Below are 9662 nucleotides of genomic sequence, written 5' to 3'. Positions count from 1 at the left end.
TAAATTATATATACAAAAAGACCTCTCCCAACGCCACTCAAAGGTGAGATGTACATGTAATTCCGTGTGAGTAAGAATCTAAACTCGCTGAGAAAAACAAATTTCAATTAAACTTTATATTATTTTCCATGATGAGAAGTTATTTATATTTTGATGAAGTGGAAAGAAAAAAAGAACGAAGAAAGTTATAATAATTTATCGGTTCTCCGTTAGCTATCAAATGAAAAGTAACTAAATTAAATCTTAGAAAAGGCATCATTTTCACCCTAAACTATACCCGAAAAGTCTAAGACACACCTAAACTATTCGAGTGACCTAATACACACCTAAACTACTTAAAAGTGAAATTTTCTACACCCTGTAAAGCATTATACCACTTGCATGTGGTGCAGTATTGTACATGCGCCTGCCACATCAGCGCCATATCAGGATAATATAAAAAAATAATAAATTTATTATTTTCATAAATTTTTCTTTTTTCTTTTAAATTTACATTTTCCCTTCTTCTTCAATTCCCAAAAATTTCATTGTTATGAGGTCATTTTTTTTCCTTTTTCTTCAATGTCCAAATCCTCCTTGATGTTTCAGCTTAACAATTGAAATGGGTATCTGTACATCATCACCATTGATGACAAAGAAAAGTGGAAGAAGCATAATGAATTTACCAGTTAACAAAGTAGCCATGGTAATTCAGATGAACGGAAAACTTCAAGAGTTTCGACAACCCACTACCGCCGGCGAGATCCTTGTTCAAAATCTTGATTTTTTCCTTTGTAGCTCAGAAGCCATGAATGTTAATTCATTAATTCCACAATTGGCTAAAGATGCAATGTTGCATCTTGGTCAGCTTTATTTTCTTATGCCGTTTTCTAAATTGTAAACTCCGTTTTCACTTTAAGATACGAAGGAGAAGCTCATAATTAAATCATATATATGATCTTTGATTTCAAATCATATATATGATCTTTCAAGATATAAAGATCAAAATTATACCTTGGTCAGCCTAATTATCAAGCTTTCACTTCAAAACTTCATAATTAAATCATATAAATCACGATGTCAAATCAAAGATCAAACAATATGTCGAGATTTGACATCGAAGTTTCAACTTCTTCTGTGATCTCTCTTACTCTCTCTAAGATAACACTGAACTCTTCTGGGGGAGGGAACTAGCCCAAGTCATTGGTGAGCAATTAAGCAAATGCCTATGCCAGGGAGGCTGGTTCATAGACAGCATCATCATTAATTATTTCTTCGATCAAGAGAGCTAGCTGCTCTTCAGAGATATTCTTCTTTACACTTGAGATATTCTCATTGTAATAGATTCGAAGATATATTTCGATTAGCACTGCATCACCATATTCCTCAGCCTTCGAAGCAACATATGAAGCCCATTTTTTTGAAATCCCACTATAGTAATGCCAATAAAAATAAAAAATGAGAGACCCAAAGTAATGAGAAAATAACTTGTAACTGTGAAGCTATAAGGTATCATACCCTGGGGATTACAAAATAATGAAAAAGTAAAAGTGACCGAGATGGAAGGAAAAAACTTTTGTTTAACATTTCCGAAAAAACCACCTATTTGTTCGTTTACCGGGTTCAGCATGAAATCATAAATAAGCTCTAGCAAGAATTGCCAAGCATTTGGTACTGAGTTTCCTCCTCCCTTTTTAGTAACAAAATAAACCAAAAGTAGGACCAAACTGAGAGTTCGTAGCATAAACAAAGATGGATTTGTGAATGAGAAATATAAGTTTCCTATTTTCATAGGAATCAATGGGATTATTTCAAATTGTTCAAGTGGGATGGAGACGATCTGCGCTAGATTCAGTGTGAAATAAGTGAATTTATCTAGTTGAGGCATTCTTGATTGATTGAGACAAAATGATTCCCTCAATACAGCTTAACTTCGTCAAACCTGTATGAGTAGTGAAGAAGTATAGAGTTTAGAGAATCCCGCTCCTGTGTCGTAGGACTTGTAGCTCGGCAGTCCACCGGGTAGGTTTATTTATCCTTCCAGTTTCGAGTCGCTACAATACCACCAGACCCACCTGCCAAATCCAATTAGAAGCAGACATCTCAACTTTCCCAACCAAAAGACAAAAACCCAGCACCAATAACGACTAATTTAATGATGAGTTTTCTTAAGGAAGTAGGGGAGACACCACCGGAAAATAGCAACAATACCACAATTCAAAATCAAAATCATAATTCAACAGACAATAGCAACCAAAATCTCAACCATAACCAAAATCCTCAATCAATACAAAAAATTTCTTCTAATGTCGATCTACCTCATCATAGATCCAAATCAAAGGAACCAAGCCAACCAACACCACATGCAACCCCAAATTAACTCAAAACACCATGAACAACATCTACAAGCTGAATTCAAACAACGATCATACGGGATAACGAGCAAGTGGTAACAGGGGTGGGATGATAATGGAAAACAAACGGTGTCTAAACCGACCTTTTCGGCTACTGTACAAGCTAAACTCAATAATTCTAATAAAGAAAGTGCGATGGTCAAAATTAAACATGGTACTCATCTTGGAAAACCTTCGGTCTTCCTCAAAGCAGAGGACTATTTCATCAATCTGGCCAAAGGATGCAAATTCACTATCACTGGCAAATTCTATCGAGGTAAACCATCTATGAAAGATATTAGGAAGACTTTTATCAGTAAATTTCACCTGATCAGTACCGTTAAAATAGCTTACTTTGATCCCAAACATGTCTACCTTGATTTTGCTAATGAGGTTGACTACAACCATGTTTTTACCAAAGAGTACATCGATATCGGTGAGGCTCCTATGAAAATTCTTAAATGGACTCTAAATTTCAAACCCGAGGAAGAAACTTTCATTGTTTCGATTTGGATACTGATACACCAACTACTATGGTACCTATTTGATTGGCAAATTATTTTCAGATAGTCAAAGATATTGATGTTGTTGTCGCTCCGGATCAAGCCACTTGCTCAAAATTTAGGGGAAATATCGCTAAAGTAAAGGTGGAAATCGATCTTCTTAAGCCTAGATTGGACCAGATATTGCTAGGCTTTAAATGGTTTGATGGCACAGATGATGGCAAATGGCTAGATATTGAATATGATAAGGTTGTAAGATATTGTCTGTACTGTAAAATGCAGGGCCATTATGAGAGTCAATGCAAAAATAAGATTAGAGATGAGAGAACAAAGGCTCAAAAGGGATTTCAAATCAGCAAGGAGAAAGATCAAGATCATAGAAAGGAGAATGATAAAGAAAAAAAAGATGATTTTTAGACTGTTTTGAGGAAAAAAAGTGCCAAAGTTAGATGTACTCAAACAACTTCTCAACTTATCGAAAAGAGCAATCAAAATGTTGAGGATTTTATGAAAGAACAACAAGACTTAATTCATAAAGATTTTAATCAGGAAAATGGAAATAAATCCAGGAAGGGTATCCAAATAAATGAACCTACACATCAACATCAAGCTCTTAAAATTAAGGAGGTTAGTGGAAAAGGCAAAGGAAAAATAGGAGAAAAATCCAACGATAATCTTGACCAGCGAAACAAAAAGAATTCAAAAAAAAAGAAGATATGGTGTGAAGAAAATGAGTCAGATTATGAGCAACAAAGACAACCAAAAAAATGGATGCTAATCAGGAAAAGGGTCAACCAAATGGCATAAAAAATACACCTGGAAACAAAGGTATTGAACCAAATGACATCAATAAAGGAATTACCAACCTCCAGATCATTAATGACCAAATCAGCAGGCACTCAAACCAAATCGATCCCTACAAGAAAAATGACAAAAATAAACACACAGATGATGAAATCAATAGTAGAAAGGATAATGATATCCACAACAACTCCAATCTTCACAAGTATGCCATAGAACTAAAAAATGCTCACAATAACTACCTTAGACTAATTAGTGGCACTAGTTTGGAGAAGGATCAAGCAAATGAAGATGTTATCATGGGAACTCATGGTCATTTGTCAGAATCCTCATATGAAGATGATGGAGCTGAACCAAGTTCAAAAGACGAAAAATATGAAGATGAAATGAGCTCTGAAGAATCTGATGAATTTGAAAGCTTAGACAGTGAAAGTTTTCATAATGAAGACTATCTAGACAACCTTGATTCCCAAACTACAAATAATTATGCAGCCCACTTAATTGGAAATTTCATTCCCCAAACCTTAGTTGAGGTGAATATCAGTTTCGAGATGGACAGAATAATTCATACAACTTATTTTTCTCCAAGAGAAAAAGAGAGAGAAAGAGGTAGAAACAATACAAAAGGTGGCAGACATAATTCAAAAGGAAGGAGTGGTAGAGGCACCAACCAACATACGGTGTTTGAACTATAGGAACAAAATGACTCTAACTGATTAATGTTTAAGTCCCTTTACTGGAATATTAGAAACATCACTTCCAATGGTGCTCTAGATAGACTTAAACAAATTATTAGACTTTAAAATCCCTCTTTTATTGCTATTAGTGAGTCGTTTCACAAGAAAGAACATCTGTAGATAGTCAGAAGATCCTTGGGTTATGCTAATGCTTATTCTAACTGCAATAACCAAATCTGGATCTTTTGAAAAGATTACCTCAATTGTACTGTGGTAAAGAAAACTGATCAACATGTTACATGTACCCTGAATTGGATGGGCATTAATATCCTCATTACTTCTGTCTATGCTAAATGTGATGATGGTTTGAGAGAAGAACTTTGGGATAACCTAAAGGATATTTCTCAACATTACAACCTTTCTTGGTATATAACTAGGATTTCAATTGCATTATTGATCCAAATAAAAAAAATGGGGGGAATCTTCATAGAATGTCCAAAAGTTTATATATGCTGTAGTTTATCATGTAATGTGATCTAATTGATCCCGGTTACTCAGGTTCTAAATTTACTTGGTGTAATGGATGGTCACTTGATCAAAGGGTCTGGAAAAGACTTGAGAGAGTCCTTTTTAATCAAGAGTGGATGAAGATTTTGACTCTACTAAAGTCAATTATTTAGTCAGAACGTGTTCTGACCACTCTCCTCTCTTCACTATTGTTAAGTCTAGCCAACAGTCCACTAAAAGATACTTTAGATTTTTGGAGTTTTGGACAGAGGAAGAAAGGTTTAAAGATGTAGTAAAGTAAGCCTAGAATATTGAGGTGCATGGATCCCCTATGTAGAAATTTTACTTGAAGCCAAAAAACACCTGCAGGGTCCTATCCAACTGGTTTAAGTACTCTGTCGATAATGTCTTTGATGTGATTAAAGACTTGGAACGAAAGGTGGGTGAATTAGAAAACAAGACTCTTGCAGACAACTCCGAGACTAACAAAGCTAAATTAAGTTACACAAATGCTCTCTTGATCAAAGCTTACAAGAAAGAGGAGTCTATTTGGAAACAAAAATCTGGGATCAAATGATTTGTCAAAGGGGAAGTCAATTCTAAATTTTTCCACTCCATAGTTTAAGGAAAAAATAAAAGACTTTCCCTCAAAAAGATTAGGCTTGAAAATGGTAATTGGGTTGAAGGAGATAAAGACATTGCCAGAGAAGCTATATCCTTTTTCCAAAAATAATTTTCTAAAGAATAATTTGTCTTGAATAATTTTATTCTTAATTGTCTGTCCAATGTAATTACGATGAATGATAATGCTAAGCTTACAACCCCTCCCGCTATGAAGGAAATAAAGAAACTATTTTTTTCGTGAGTACTAGTAGTGCTCCAGGCCCTGCTACTAATGATCTCTAATTTTTTTGTAGGAAATGAAATTTCAAAAGCCATCACCATACATGTCTTATCTTAATTCCCAAAGTTGATAGCCCCCAAGATTTTAATGATCTAATACCAATATGTCTTAGCAACTTCTCTTGTAAAATTATCTTTACCCTTATAAATAGGAGACTTAGTCCTATTATGAACAAGTTAATCTCCTCTAATCAAACCGCTTTCATTACAGAGAGATCCATTACTGAGAATATTGTGTTGACTCAAGAAATGATCCACAATATTTCTAAGCAGTCTACTTTTGGTAATGTAGTTCTTAAGTTAGACATGACTAAAGCCTATGATAGAGTATCTTGGGATTATCTGTGTAATGTTTTAAGAAAATGTGGCTTTGATGAGAATTGGATAGATATTATTTTGAGACTTATATCCAATATATGGTATTCAATTAATATCAATGATAGTAGACATGGATTCTTTATTTCCACTAGAGGTCTAAGAAAAGGGGACCCTCTATCCCCTTTTTTTTCTTATAGGTTCTGAATTACTATCCAAGCTCCTGGAGTTTCTAAAGCACACTAACTTTATTCCTTATTCCATAAATAATAATGATATTGTAATTTCTCACTTATGCTATGTTGATGACACAATATTATTTTCCTCAGGTGATTCAGAATCCTTGAAAATAATGATGAAGAAGCTGGAAGCATACGGGAATATTTTGGGCCAACTTATCAACAAACTCAAATCTGATTTTTATGTGTCTTTTGAAGATGGTGACCCCAGAATCAGTAACATCAGCCAGATTACTGGATTTAAGCAAGGTCAGTTTCCAATACAATATCTGGGGTGTTCTATATATGTTGGCATACAAAAATAGTTTACTTCAACAACATGGTGGCTAAAGTTGCAAAAAGAATGCAAGGATTGCAAGGCAAGTTGGTTTCATATGGGGGAAAGTCTACTCTCATAAAACCAGTACTTCATGCCCCCCCTCTCCATCTAATAGCAGCGGTATACCCTCCAAAAACTGTCTTTTATCAAATAGAAAAGATTATTTTTGATTTTTGTTGGGCATGGACGAAAATAAACGTAAGCTACATTGGATTTCCTGGAAAAATTTATGTTTTTCGATGGAGGAGGAAGGTGTGGGGTTCAGGTCGCTCAATGATATTTGTAAGACCTTTTCTGGAAAGAGTTGGTGGAAATTCAGAACTTAGAATTCACTTCTCCAGCAATTCTAGGAAGCTAAATATTATAGAAAATTTCATACAGCTGCTAAGAAAAAAGTCCCTGGTCAATCTCCCAACTGGAAAAGAATGATGGAGATTAAAGATACGATGGAACCCTGTATTTTTTGGAGCCTTGGAAGGGGTGATATCTCGTTCTGGTGGGACTCATAGACAGATTTTGGACCTCTTGCATATTTGGTTCAGAATAGAAGAACTTCTAAAAAGACCAGGGTCAAGGAATTCTATATCAATAACAATTGGAATATTGGCAAACTAATGAGAAGGTTTCCTCAGCATATTTTAAATGCTATCATGAACACTTATTTCAATATCGATAAAAGTAACCACCCTATATGAAAACCTGAGCAAGACGGTGAATTTAGTTGCAAGTCAGTCTGGAAAATAGTGAGACAAAAGAAAGGCTCCACCCTCTCGAGCATGAACATCTGGCATAAGAAATTTTCTTTCAAAATCTCTTTCTTCAAGATGAGAGTTCTTCAAGATAGGGTGGTTACAGATGTTGCTATTAAAAGAACTGGTATTAGATTATTTTTCATTTGCAATTGTTGCACATATAACCACTAGGAAGAAAACGCTTATCACCTTTTTAGCGAGAGTCATATTGCTAACAAAGTATGGGCTTTCTTTTGTAACTCTTGTAGAATCAAATCGGTTAATGGACAAGTTAGACAAAGAGCTATGAAGTGGTGGCTAATAAAGCCCAAGAATGAGATCCATAAAAGTATTTTACAATGTATACCAACTATTATATGCTGGCAGATCTGGAAGAATAGATGCACAGCAAGATTTGAAGACAAAAAAATATCACACTGGTTCATTTCACAAGAAGTGATCAGTATGATTAATATGATCATTTATATTCATATTCCTACTCTTCACCTATTTGATAGTTGGCAGGTAACTTACAATAGGGTGGAGAATTTGAAGTGCGCTACTTACTTACAAGTTGTCTTATGGCATAGACCTATCGTTGGGTGGTATAAATTGAATATTGATGGTTATAGTAAAGGTAATCCTGGCCCTGCGGGAGGAGGCAACATCATCAGAGACCACAATGGTAAATTAATTTGTGCCTTTTTTGAATCCTAGGTATATGCAACAATAATTTTGCTGAAGCCAAAGCCATGTTAAAGGGCATCAGATTGTGTGTTAACAAAGAATGTCTCAACGTTCTAGTGGAATCTGACTCGGTGAGTACTCTAAGCTTGATCCAAAGAATTAAGAAATCTCTGTGGTAACTAAGACACACCATTGAACAGATTATGGAGATAACTACGAACGAAAACATTAAATTTTGTCACACCTTAAAAGAAGGAAACAACACTGCAGACCTTCTGGCTAACTTAGGTGAAGAAGTCAAAAAAAGTTTTATCTTCAATCAGGCTGTCTCATTACCTCCAAATGTGAGAGCCTCAATGAAATTAGAACTAGATGGAGTCCCGAACTTCAGATTTAAACAGAAAAGGAACAAGTATGTCAATCTTAATAGATATCTATAGTTCCTTTGAGCTTACTGTTTTGTACATAACATCCATTTGTGATGCTATAGAACTCGTTAAGTGGTGCAAACAACAAATTATGTTTGATTTCTATGCAACTTTGCATTATTTGTTGTCTATCACCAATTTTCATTTTATCTTGGAGGCTAAGGTTTATGTCCTCCTCCGTGTAATATTGATTTTTAATAAATATATAGGTTGGAGTCAAGCCTAAACTCCCTAATCAATTAAAAAAATATAATGTGAAAATTGTACCACAAAATGCAGAGGTTTTCTTGACATGGGAAGATTGAAAATTGTGAACTTTGAAATCTTTTGTACGTATTTGCAGCTTCGGCGGGGTCGATAATTAGGTTCGGTGGTTGAATTGAATAGGAGGAAGAACAAGAAGGAGGAATTTTACCCATTGTTAATCGTTCCAAACTCATTAGCAACTTGAAGTTGGAATTGGAATTTTCATTTTGGGGATTTTTAAATTTGGAGAAGAAGAAGAAGATGGATGATGGGGATTTTTGAATTTGGAGAAGAAGAAGAAGAAGACGGATGTTTAGAAACCTTCAGAAATTCTAAACATTTTTTTTTCAGTTTAGGGATTTTTGAATTTGGAGAAGAAGAAGAAGATGAATTTGAATTGAAATTTTCAGTTTTAACTTTTTTGTGTGTGTTATTTTTTAATTTAGACGCGCCTATTTTTAATTAAATAATTATTTTTTTCACGTCAGATTTAGGGGGTAAAGAATTTCATTTTTAAGTAGTTTAGGTGTGTATTAGGTCACTCCAATAGTTTAGGTATGTCTTAGACTTTTCAAGTATAGTTTAGGGTGGAAACGATACATTTTCCCTTATATCTTCTAAAGTAGTTAAGGTAAAAAAAGATGCAACCAGTAACTGAAACTGAAGATTTGAAACAAAAAATTTCGTTGTTCATCGAAATTATCATTGACTTTCATCTTGGCAAAACAATTCTAAATCTTAAGACACAAGTGAGGGTAAAATAATCAAAACATCTTTTCAATAAGTATTATTTTAAGTCGTACATAAAAAGAAATAGAACAGATAATTTGGAGGAAACAAGATCTCTTGCCTTTTTGCAAAATGAATAGAAGAATTTTCAGATATCTTATGTGTAAAAATGAAGATCTCTTGGACATCTTTGTTCATAAGATCA

The sequence above is a fragment of the Capsicum annuum genome, chromosome 4 (genome assembly GCF_002878395.1).
Source record: "Capsicum annuum cultivar UCD-10X-F1 chromosome 4, UCD10Xv1.1, whole genome shotgun sequence".
NCBI lineage: Eukaryota > Viridiplantae > Streptophyta > Magnoliopsida > Solanales > Solanaceae > Capsicum > Capsicum annuum.
This window is presented reverse-complemented; position numbering follows the sequence as displayed.